Below are 12,809 nucleotides of genomic sequence, written 5' to 3' on the forward strand. Positions count from 1 at the left end.
CATCTATGGCATTATATCCCCCAAATCTGTAGGGATTTCTCAACCAAGCTGAGAAAAGCTGGATCTTCCAAATATATATTTTTTCTAATTGCACCATAGATGAAATTCAACGGCACCTCCTTAGCAGTGTGAAATCCTTCTTAGACATCTTGCTAATTTATCAACATTTATCAAAATGGCTTGTAATTTTGCTTGAAAATTCTATGTGCTTTGCTTTGGTGGAAATTCTACGGAAATGCATGGAATTACTCCTGTCATATTGTCTTCAATAATTCGAGCCCTTCTCAGTTACTATGTTTTACAATGTGTATGGGGGAGAAGGTGCTATATGTGATCCAAAATGGTACATGATTGCCATTTTGCATGCAATTCCCCTTTTTGGACAAAATGATGATTGTGCCTATAGGGAGAATCACATGAAGCACATTTCTCCATATGCATTGTAAAACGTAACCTCTGAAAAGGGCTAGTTGTACTTAGCATTTGTATAGCACCTTCAAGAGTTCACAACGCTTTGCATACATAATCCTAAAAAAATACCTTGTAAAGCATGTGAATGTTGTTATCCTCCTTTAAAGATGGAGAGCTGAGGCTGAGAGCTAGTGCCTTGTGTAAGACCAACTAATAGGTTCATGACAGAAGTAAGATTTGACCCAGAGCATTTGGATTCATAGTTGTTGACCTGAAACAGCCCTGTTGGGAAAATGGTGTGGGGAGGAAAGCTTAAATCTCTGTGCCCAAGCCCTGATCAGAATTGGTCCCATGCATGTGATTTCAGTTTTTCAAGAACAGCTTTGGTACTCTGCTCCAGTGTCTCAGGGTTGCAGTGCTAACACAGCTCTGGACATGAGCCCTAAAAACCAGATCATATCCAAAGCACAGTTGACCTATTAATGATTTGTGTGGGTCCTTGTTAGGGATGCACTGCTGTCACCTGAACAACTTTACTCACCTTCTCAAAATTAGTTTTTCTTCCATCACTGTTTCTCAGATGTTTCAGCCAGGTTGGAATCATCCCAAAAAATCAACTTGCAAAGGAAATCTGCAAATCTGATTGGCACCCTGACTTGAACTGAACTTTGGGGACTACCCCTATTTTAAAAAGCAGTGTGACGATCGAAATGGGAATATAGCTGCATGTGCAAATCAGCACAATGGGGGAAAGGGTTTAAGCCCATGCATGCTTATTCAGAAGTAAATCCCACTGATTTTAGTGCGGCATACTCCTATGAAAGTTTGCATAGGGTTGCAGCCTTCCAATTGCTGCTGATAATAGATGCGAGGTTCATTGAATAGGCAGATCACAGAACAAAAGCCAGGCTGCTTAGTTTTAATTCCATCAGGATCATTTACTTTTTTGAAAGATAGAAAAGAATGAATTGAAGATCAAAATCACCAGCCTTATATTTGGCTTCATCTAAGATTTATGGCCCTGGCTTTCAAGGGCAACTAAAAACCAGCTGCCAAATTGACATCCACACCATTTTATCCTTCTTCCTTCAATATTTTATAAATGTTACCGGCAAAGTCAACCTTTGGGGACATTAAAATTAAACATCCCCCCCATGCTTCAGTGAGAGTGGGTGTTGATAATCTCTGGCTTTAATAGGGCCGGTAGTGATAGCTTCTATTCCCTCCACTTGTAACCAGTAGTTGGGGATTTTTATAGGTAATGTTAAAGTTCTCTTTGAAACACAGAGATTAATGTATTGCCTCTTTTACATCGTTTTGCATATTCTTTTACTTCTTCTTGCATAATATTGTTTGGACCAAGCCAGAACTGTAGGCAGCCATATCTAGGTTGAGTCCTGAGTCTGTAGGTTAAGTTACTGGCGGCTGCCAGCAACAGCTTAATGTTCAGTTGGCAGAATGTCTTGCACAGTTGATTAGACAAGGACAGAATGTCAGGATCCTACTATTTGTGATCATTTGTATACTTTGAATGTTACTCTCCTTTATAGTCCAAGTGGGCCTTAAGGCTTTTCATAAAATTAGATTTATTTTAAAAATGACTATAGTAGTGTAGCAGGTAAAATGTTAGAATAGGATCTGGGAGACCCAGGTTTAAATCCCCACTCTCCCATGGAATCTTCCTGGGTGACTTAGGCCAGTCATTCTCTCCCAGCTTAATTTACTTCACAGGTAGGGTTGCCAACCTCCAGGTGGTTAGCAGCAATAGACACTTCTGTATATATAATAGTTACAACCAAGTAGACACAGAAACAAGCTCTTTTACAAATGTAAGAAATTCTATATTATACCACAACAATTCTAAACATACTACAAGCTTACAAAAATACAAATACAAAATACAATTTTCCAAAATCCAATATGGTATACAACCAACACAAGCAATATTCCTATATCCACAAAGGTATGTACTTTTTCTTTCAGTGCAAACAGGTAAGTATCATCTGTATTTCACATAAGTTTCATTTTATAATTTTTTATTTTCTTCCACAGGTGTCTGGTAGAAAAGGAATACGATTGTTTCCATTCTTTCCTCAATTCCTTCTCAAACCCTATCATCAACAATAAAATATTGTCAATCCCCTGACTATCAATCATTCTTTATGCAACTATATTTACTTTCAAAATATGGTTTCTACCTTAGAAATCAGTTCCCCTGCAGAAAATGGCGGCTTTGGTAATTGGACTCTATTGCATTGAAGTCTGTCCCCTCCCCAAACCCCACCCTCCTCAGGCTCCAACACGAAAATCTCCAGGTATTTCCCAACCTGGAGCTGGCAAACCTACTCACAGGATAGTTGTGAGGGTAAAATGGGGACAATGATTGAAGAGATTTTTTTGTAAAAAAATAATCTATGTAGCATGCATCATGTCTTTGATCTTGCCTCGCCAATATAACCCCCAGGAACTAATTGGTTTAGCCTGTGAGGGGCCGAGTCCATGAATGGAGGCTTGCCCAGAGTATGTTTGCTGGGGAGCTGTAGAAAATTCTGGGCTCTTAAAACCTTGTAGAAGGTAATTGAAATAGGTGAATATGAAATGTTAATTGGAAGGGTGTATGTGTATAAATTTGGTATGACTGGTATTATTGTAATCACATGGTTATTTCTGGGCTAGAAATCAAGTTGAATATGTAGACTGGATTCTGCAATGTCCATTTTGTACCTTTTTAATGCTAAATTCTTTTAACGTAGTAAAAGAATCTAGCACTTGGATTGGAGGAGTTTAGACTTGGCTTCCCACCAAGTTGTTTCAGGCAGGAACCATTTGCTTCCTTAAACTTATAGAGACTATATATATGTGTGTGTGTATATATATATATACACATCTTTGTTATATTCTTTACATTTGAGGGCTTTTGAGTTTAAAAAGAAAAACCTTTTTAAATCTGCCCTGCAAGTTAGCTTGGTAGCAGCTACAAAGAAAGAGGTTGTATCAGCTCTTCAGGACATCACATGTTCAGGATTCAAAACTTGATTAAGGCATAGAAAGGAACAGGGGAATGCTGTGTTTTTAATCTCAGTAATGATATGTGATATCCTGGTTTTAGCCTAATATCATTTTTAAAGAGCAAAGCAGCTGTTTTTGTGTGTGGGTAAAGATGAAGGGACAGGATGCTTAACTGTTTCTCCTGAGTTTTCTTCTTTTCAAAAATCACTGCTTTAAACTGCTGCCCCTGCAGAATTCCAAGTGTGTGTTTACCACATTCATGTGTAGCTATGTATAATTTCCATTCTCTAACATGCAATCTTCTCAGTAAGGAAACTAAAATAAATGCATCTCAAAGTGGCAAATTCTGGCCATTTTGTTTGTGGGAAAGCACTTACAGTTTAAGTCTGTAATTATTTGAAAATGAGATTTTGCCGTTTTTAGGAGCTGCGGTGCTATCTCTCATCTGTCTCTTTGCTAAGCTCCTGGTGATTAATTTCACTGTGACCTACGCATAAATACTTAAAAAAAAAACGGAATTGTGGAAATTTGTAAAAGAAGCCTATTCTGTGAATGATTACTCAAATCCCATTTTTTTCAAGTAAAGAATGGATTATGTCCTTTGACTCGGATAAAACTCAAAAGAAAAAGGGTAAATTGTTCAATAACTTACAAAGAACAAAATTCAGGATGATCTATGCCGAAAACATTAATCTTCCATTATCACATGAATACGCAACCAATCTAGCCTCAGGATCTATGATGCCACTCAATAAAATTTATCATTTTTGATAGGACACCATTAATTTACAACAGTTGCACTCAATGGTATGGCTCTGTGGTGTGAACTCACCTTTGATATATCTCAACTTCTTTACTGCTCTGAATCTCATTATAGATTCTCTCCCCTTTAAAAATGCAGCTCATAATTTGTAACACTACAGTTTCCTGTAGACTTAAGGATTAGCTTTTTATGCAGGCACAATGGATGTCAGGCAAGGACAAAAAGTTTACTTTATGAGATACTTCTTTCTTATTAATTCAGAAAGCCACCTGTGTTCCCTTGAGGCCAAAGCTTTTCAAACTTAGTCTGGGAACCCTTTCCACACTGATTTATTTGTTGAGAAACACCAGAGGCATGTTCTAGTGGCCTCTTGGATCTTGGAGATGCCCCACTTGAAGCAAAACTATGATTTAAAGCGCACCTAATCCTCTAGTACAGCCACATATTGATGGGGAAGATAGGTTGCTGTAGACCTGCAGACTCTTAGGAGAGCTTGCCTGCTGTTACAAATCTAATCCTTCCTATATCTGCAAAAACTGATGTGGATAGGGTCACCACTTATGGCAACCTCTCATGGAGTTTTCAAGGCAAGAGATGAGCAAAAGTGGTTTGGCATTGCCTTCCTCAGCATAGCAACCCTTGTTTTCTGTGGTGGTCTCCCATCCAAGCACAGACCATGGCTAACCTTCCTTAGAGTTAGAGCTCAGACAAGCGCCAGCGAATACTGGGCTATTCAGGCTGCCACAGCCTGAACTTATCATACAATTTTCAGTGCTGGATTTCAACACTAACCCTCATAACACTAAGGCAGAACAGTCAGATTGACTGGCGTTGTCTACACTGACTTGAAAGTATCTCTACAAAGTGTTATTCGGAGTTCTTTCCCAGCCCTATCTCCTTTTAGCCTGAGTTACCAGGGATTAAATTTGAAGCTTTATATATGCCAAGTATGTGCTATATTGCTGAGCTTGGAAGCCAAGTGTTTTACAGTGCATTGAAGTCGCTGGATGGACTTAGAAGGGTGTAATTCTACTTGGAATGGCACTGCTAATACACTTATACCTCCTGCTAAAGTACAATTTCTCTGTCTTTGCTTGGGTGCACAGTTGCAGCATAGTTGGCAATTTGCTTGAAGTGTTATATTGGAACCATGAGAAGTAGCACATGCAAAACATGCTGTGTGCTGTTCTGTATCTCTCTCTTTAGACCACCATCTGGAGCTAACTTGCAAGATCTGCTGTTATGGATCAGCTTCAGTAAAGAGATCTCCACTATTGAGGTGTGGCATGCAAGACTGATTAGAAATTGAATGAATGAATGAATGAATGAATGAACAATAAGATTTAGATTTCACTGATTCTGTGTATCTGTAGACCAAAAAGTAATTCTTTCAGGAGTTGCCTGTGAACAAGCTCCAGGTAAGCTGGCTAGGCCACTGAGAAATACTCGGACCTGTAACCTGAGGCTCTCAAATCAATATATACACTGAGCTCTAGCTGTTATATGGCTTATTTTGTATGGTATTGTGGCCCTGCTTATACACACACCTTGAGCAGTTCTGCAGTTAATTTTCTTTAGGGACATGGAATTTGTTCAGTGCAAACACCAACCTGCAGCTTCCAGAATTCTGGCCAAGTCCGCACCTGGAGGAGGAAGTCCAATGCTGAATGTGTAGGGCACATACTCCTGTTTCTCTGACCTTCTGTGAACTGTAGCAAAAGTGTTTTTTTCAGGGTAGGGTTGTGAACTCTGGCATGGGAAATTCCTGGAGATTTAGGAGCAGTGCCCAATGGAGGGGAGAATTTGGGGATGGATTTCACTTAGCATCAGTGGTATGCCACAGAGTCCACCATCTGAAGCTGCTGTTTTCTTCAGGAAAACCAATCTCTGTCATTGTGCATTTGGTTTGATCCCACTTACAGAGATCCTTCTGATGTGTAAGAGCTAAAACAAGACTTTTCAAACTTTGAATTATATTACAGAATTCAGTTCCCAAGATATGGTTATTGCCTTTGGTTTAGACAGCTTTAAAAACATTAGATAAGAGTCATGTCTGATAGGTCTGTGGGTGGCCCTCAGCCACAATAATTAAATGGCATCCTGCAGATTCAAAGGCAGTATACACCTGAATCCTAAATGATGTTAATAACCTCTGACCACTTCTGGCATTTTGAGAGATGTGGAGTGAGCGCAAAGTTTCAGGATCCTCACAATCCAAGCAGGAGCCTTCTGGTCTGCCTGTAATGGTCAGTGACAATTCTACACAGTGATCAACATTTTAAACTCTGCTCTAATACAATTTTCTTTCCAAAAAACTTTAAAGAGAAACAAAATTTTATGTGAAATGTGCACAAAAGAATACTGAGAGTATATAAGAAATGTTCATATTGCCATCTGGTCTTTATGAACTTGAAATTCTCAGGCAAAACAACATTCCTTCCCAAAGTAACCAAATGCCTCTTTGGCAGGTTAAAAGGCTTTGGCTTGCTGGTACAGTCTGTTCTCTCATTTTCAGTTCTACCATTTTAGTTGCGCTCTCTCTCTCTCTCTCTCTCTCTCTCTCTCTCTCTCTCTCTCTCTCTCTCTCTCTCTCTCTCTCAGCAAAAAGAGACAACCTTTGCAGAATGCACTGGCTATCATTTTCAGCTAGACACTGTGAATCAAAACGAACATTAGCAGAGTAATTTTTTGTACATAGATGGATGAGATCAGAACTTTTTTATGCTGTGCCAATGAATTCCTGTTCATATTTCTTTCAGGTGAAGATAGCTTCTCTCTCTCTTTTTGGGGGATTTATGTTCAGCTGAGTAAGCTGTTCAGGCAAAAATTAAGCCCCCATATAAACAACAGACGTGGACAGTTTCTCTTTGGGCATGAACTGCATTAGGATTTCCTTGCCGTCACTTCAACGCTTGTCTCTGTACCACAATGTTAGGTTCTTGTTCTTAACTCTGTGTGTGCATGTGTGTTGTGTGAGAGAGAAATACGTTTTTTTAAGCAAATCCCTTGGACAAAAATCTATCTCTTTCATTTAAACTGGTTCATTTATTTGTTACGTTTACATCCCACCTTTCTTCCATCAGTGGACTGTGGCATATATAGGAGCTCTAAGAGGTTTCTCATGACAAACCCAGACCTGCTTAAGTTTCAGCAAGGCTACTGTAAAATGTAGGGCTGTCAAAAAAAAAATTCGGTACAGTTCGGATTCGGCAAAATTCGGGCTGTTTTTATTCGGGCCGTGCCGAAGTCCGAACTCCCCCGCTTCGGATCCCCGGAAATTTGGGGGAATCCGGAGTTCGGGGGAAAATTCGCCCCCCACGCGCCTTCAGAGGGATTCCCTGAAGGCGCGCGGGGGCCCTTTAAACTGATCTGAGCTTCCCAGCTGGGAGGCGCAGGTCAGTTTAAAGGGCAGCCCGCGCCTGCTTACTGACGGCCGAATTTGCCGGATTTATTCGCGAACTCACGAACTCGCTGAATTCGGCCCCCCCGGTTGCCCGCCAGTTTTGAGTTCGGATCCGTCCGAACAGAAAAGCGCCGAATCGAGGAGAATTCGGTTGATTTTCTGTTCGGACCGAACCGAATTGACAGCCCTAGTAAAATGTGCCATTCAACTGTGCTGAAGTTTTACTTTGACATTCTTCCCACCACTTCCTCTCCGTTTCCACATTTCAGTTCACCATAACAGAAGATATTCTTCCTAAGAACCGTTCTTAGTTGTTCTCTGAAGATAGGAAGAACATTGCATTGCTGTTGGATCCTTTCCTGCTACTTCTAGTTCCATTCACTTCGTTATGTACCAAGTGTCAGTCCGTTACATTAAATATCCTTATTGTGCAGTCCTTCTGGTGACTCATATAAATACATTGTGGCTTAGCATTTTTGGGTAATGATGATGTGGGGGGTTTGTTGGAAAAAGGGAGTAGTAGAGTGATGAACTGCTTCTTCTGTGGGATACTTCTAGAATTATATTTGCTCGCTTTTTAATGTCTTGAGGTTTTATTATTGATCTGCTGTGCATATGTGTGGTTGTATTGTTGTATTGTATTGTCTTGGCAGGACAAGTGAGGTATAAATATTTTAAATCAATATCCTGACCAGCTTAGAATTGTTTCTATTTTGAAGTGTATCATTAGGGCAGGGTCTGACAAATGAAGTCCACAGGTTGTTAAATTCTCAGTTGCTGTTAGACCAAAGAACAACTTTATTCTCAGATCCAGGAAGTTCAGAATATTATCAGAATGGACATTTTCTGGACTTTCTAATTCCAGTAGCTGAGGGTATCACGGCAGTATGGGATAAAGTCCAGGTGTGTAAATAGGTAGGATAGACAGAATAAAGCTCTGTTATGCCAAAACTGTCAAATGAACGTTTTAGCCTTGAGGCAGCCTCAGAAGCAGCAGAGATAATAATATCATAGCCCCGACACTGGAGAAATATGAGTGAAGCCTGAAATTTTTATTTGTCAAAGGCCTCCATTTTCTGTAGCCTTGCAAATCTTCTGGTCAATTAGCCTAAGAATAAAACAGCATGGAGTAGAAAAAAAAGAGGAGTACCTGACAGAGATAAAAACATCCATGCCCAAAACTATATATCCTTTCAGTCAATAGCAAATGGTGCGGAAGGTGTCAACTCTGGTTTACACAAGGGGCTTTGTGACTAGTTGGTGGGCCAGAAAATGGAAAGCCCACAACCTACACAGGAAGGCAACAGCTCTCCCCTATGCTTGATTTGCCCAGCAATTGATATTGGGAGGACATACTTCCTCTAAACAAGGATCTATTATCTTAGGATAGACTCATTCTTTATTAATACACCTAATCTTTTTTTAAATGTCTGAGCCAGTGGCCATCACTGCCCTTAGTGAAAGTGGAATGCATTGGCTTTTTTTTCTTGTGTGGGTAAAGAAGTAATTCCCCCATGGAAAGTAGAAATGGAATACACCATTAATTATACTGGATGTTTTCATATGCCATTGTTTTCCTTATAATTTCTACCATGGGGTCTGCCTTTTTCACACTTGCTGCACACTGAGCTGATGTTTTTACTAAACTGTCCGGTACAAACCCAAGTTCCCTTTGCTGAATAATCATAGCTAACCCAGATCCCACCAATATACATGTGACGTTGGTATTGCTAGAGGTACCTGGTTGGCCACTGTGTGAACTGTGTAAACTGCTGGACTTGATGGACCTTGGTCTGATCCAGCATGGCTTTTCTTATATTCTTATGTTCTTATATTTTCATGTGTGTGCCTACATCCGTCTACACTTTCTAATGTCATTGGCTGCCTGCTCACCCAGTTTGCAGAAACCGGTTCACAGATTGCTTGAATTCATGTCTGTTCAATGGCCGAATTCCTGTCTGAAACCTAGATTCATTTTCTAGGGACATTTGCAAATCAATTGCTTGAACATTTTGTGAACATTCATGGTAAAAGTAGCACAAGCAATATCTGAACTACCTATTTGGATTTAAATGAATAATCATTGAAATTTTGTGCTACCAGCCCAGCTCTAATCACTATTTTAGGGGGAAACGTTTTGGACTTCAAACTCAGCCATCCCTTCAAATGCGGGTATAGAAATGGCATTTTATTTAATTGATTATCTCTATTATAGGAGAATTATTTGATGTTCTGCATTTGGAAATGGGCAGACCTAAGATCTTCTTTCTTTTTGAATAACTGCAAATTAACTTATTTATAAAGTATTCTTAAAACTCTTGTTCAATCTGTCTGACATGTTATTCTCAAATAGTTTCTATTACTTGTTTTGTTTTGTTTTTTCATTATGCTGACTCAAAAAACTTAAGCAATGTTTTTTTTAAAAAAAGAAACGGATATTGATATTACAGCTTGCACTCTGATGGCATTTTGCTATTGTAATATGATATGGCCATTCCATTTAATTTTGTGCTTGTAATGCAATGCTCATGGGCAGCCCATTCCTGAAGGGGGGACAGAGAGGCAGGCAGCGGGTGGAGGCAGTGCAGCTGTGCCACCTCCAGAGTAACTTGCTGCACTGGCAAGGAAAAAGTTTTTTTTTTTTTTTTTTTTGGAGAAAAACTCCATGGAACTCCCAATAGAGTTCCATGGGGCTGTGCCACAATTTTGCAGGAGTATCTTGATGGCTACTATTAAAAATGGATACTAGTAAAAATTGATAATAGTCATGATGCATACCTATTCTCTCCAGGATCAGAGGAGCATGCCTATTATATTAGGGGCTGTGGAACACAGGCAGGATAATGCTGCTGCAGTTGTCTTGTTTGTGGCCTTCCTAGAGGCATCTGGTTGGCCACTGAGTGATCAGACCGCTGGACTTGATCGGCCTTGGTCTGATTCAACGTGGCCTTTCTTATGTTCTTATGATGCCTGCAGAATAGCTCCTTTCCAGCCAGAAAGGGAATGCCTCCCTAGAGAATGCCCCAGAGGTGCCCCCCAGGATGCCAGCACGAGCACTCACACTGGACATATGCAGGTGCAGGAGACTCATGCTGCTGCGCAGCACCCCAGGGCTAGCATAAGTTACCCTGTGCCAGTGTCCATGCCAGTTTGCACAGCACTAGTGGCATGGGCTTCGGCATAGGAGTCATGCCAGTTCCTGTCCAGCTCCGCCCCCGTTCAGGATTGCACAGTTTAATGTGAATTTGTGGAGTTATGCTTTGAAGTTTCCCCAGAATATTTTGAATTTTCTTCTCTAGGAGAGGGGGCAGAATATAAAATGTCAGTTTCTATAGCAATGTAATACACTGTGCTGTAGATTCCTTCAACTAGTTTGCTTTGAAGGAGAGTTGATTCTCTTATTTTAGCAAAGTCTTGTAAAGCCAGTATGGGAAAACTGCAGGAAAAGACCTTCTTTTTCTTGTGGTGGACCTAAACCTGATCCCATCACCTTTTATGACAGCATTTCTATCTTTAGAAACATAAATATTCACCCCAAATATACGAAACCAGCAACATAAAAAGATGGGTGATAGTGGGGGTGGGTTGAACTTATTTATTATTTAACCAAGGACATTTTTATAGTGGTAATAAACCACTTTGGAGCCCAAAGGCAAGTTGTAGAAAGAGACCCTGTTGATGGCAGACAATAAAACAAAAGACACCTTAAAACCATTAAACCAAAATAATTACCAACTCTAAATCAATGCCATAAAATTAAATAGGGACATTTAATGGATATAAGGCAAGGAGGTAAAATAATCACAAAGGGCAGAAAATGGTGTTTTGAGACAGTGAAGGAAAAATATATATCATTTTTGTTAGTTATTACATTTTTCTGTCTTTGTTAGTGCTCTGGGGAAATGTGAGGAGTCATCTAACTGACACACTGTAAGAAATATGAAGCTTCAGGTATGCAGATATGAGTATCAAAACTCTGTAGTTATCTACAACCAAATCTGGAGCACTGAGTGACCAAAATAGTATCTCTTATGTAATCATTAATTTATGTTAGTCTGAGGTGCAGTTATAGAGTATCAGTGTCTGCCATCTTTGGAAGAAAGATCTGCCTTTGTTCCAAAGCATGCACCTTGTAGTTATATTTACAGATTTCAATTGTTATCCCATCATCATCATCCATTCAGGAGTTTAGATCATGATTCAGCCACATCATGGTAAAATAAGCCATCATGAAAGAGATCTGTTTTTTTTCTCAAGGTGGGACAATTTTTGCCAAATGTTGCAACTAATTGCCTCAAACAATAAGATGCTGCCCAAAAAAGCAGACTGACTCCAGGTAACTGATAAATCCCAAGACCATGGTGACAAAGGAGAATATTTCCTTCAACTTCCCAGTTGTAAACCAGCCCCCAACAATGATGAACTTATTCCTCCAAATCGGATTGGCTGATGGACAGTTGTCTGGGACTGTGGCTTAATTTCCAAATGAAGGGGGAAAATTAAATGCATTTATTACATTCCTTAAGACAATGGAAATGAATAGAAATAGTATTGAATGAGCAAATGCAATTTCATTCATTTTCCTAGTGCCTGGCAATCTGGTTAGACTGAGAAGGTCAGAGGGAGAGTCAAGGGAGAGGAAAGTGACTTGGAAATTTCTCCATCATCATGGCCAAAGATTTAGCAGCAGCACAGAATTGTGCTCTAAGGTCTTTCTTTTTACAACATTTCCACTGATCATTGCTGCCTCTGGTTTGTGGAAGGCTTCCTTGATTTATATAGCCACAGATGTGACTGTAGTTAAAGCACATTTGTTTTTAAAGGCACTTTTTGTTTTTTATTGCACACATTTAAGCAAGGGTACAACTGCACAAAATGGTTGTGTTGCAAGAAAGCAATACAGTAAACAGTGGTGTTTCTGTTGACACCAATAGAATTGAAAATGAAATGAGTATTATAATGAATATAATTAAAATGAAGGAAGCTTTGAAAAATGAAAGGAAAAAATGTACAACCCTGCAGTTGTCAAGCCTAGGAAAATCAACATACTCCAGTAGTAATAACTCGTGTTAAGCCACAACCCCTTTACTATCCGTCTCCAGCCTGATTAAATAAGCTGGTGGTTACTGGAAGAAGCTATGACTGATACCAGCATGGTGTAGTGGTTAATGGCAGCGGGTTCAATTCCCCACTCCTCAACATAAAGCCTGCTGGGTGAACTTG

The sequence above is a fragment of the Euleptes europaea genome, chromosome 4 (assembly GCF_029931775.1).
Source record: "Euleptes europaea isolate rEulEur1 chromosome 4, rEulEur1.hap1, whole genome shotgun sequence".
Lineage (NCBI taxonomy): Eukaryota > Metazoa > Chordata > Lepidosauria > Squamata > Sphaerodactylidae > Euleptes > Euleptes europaea.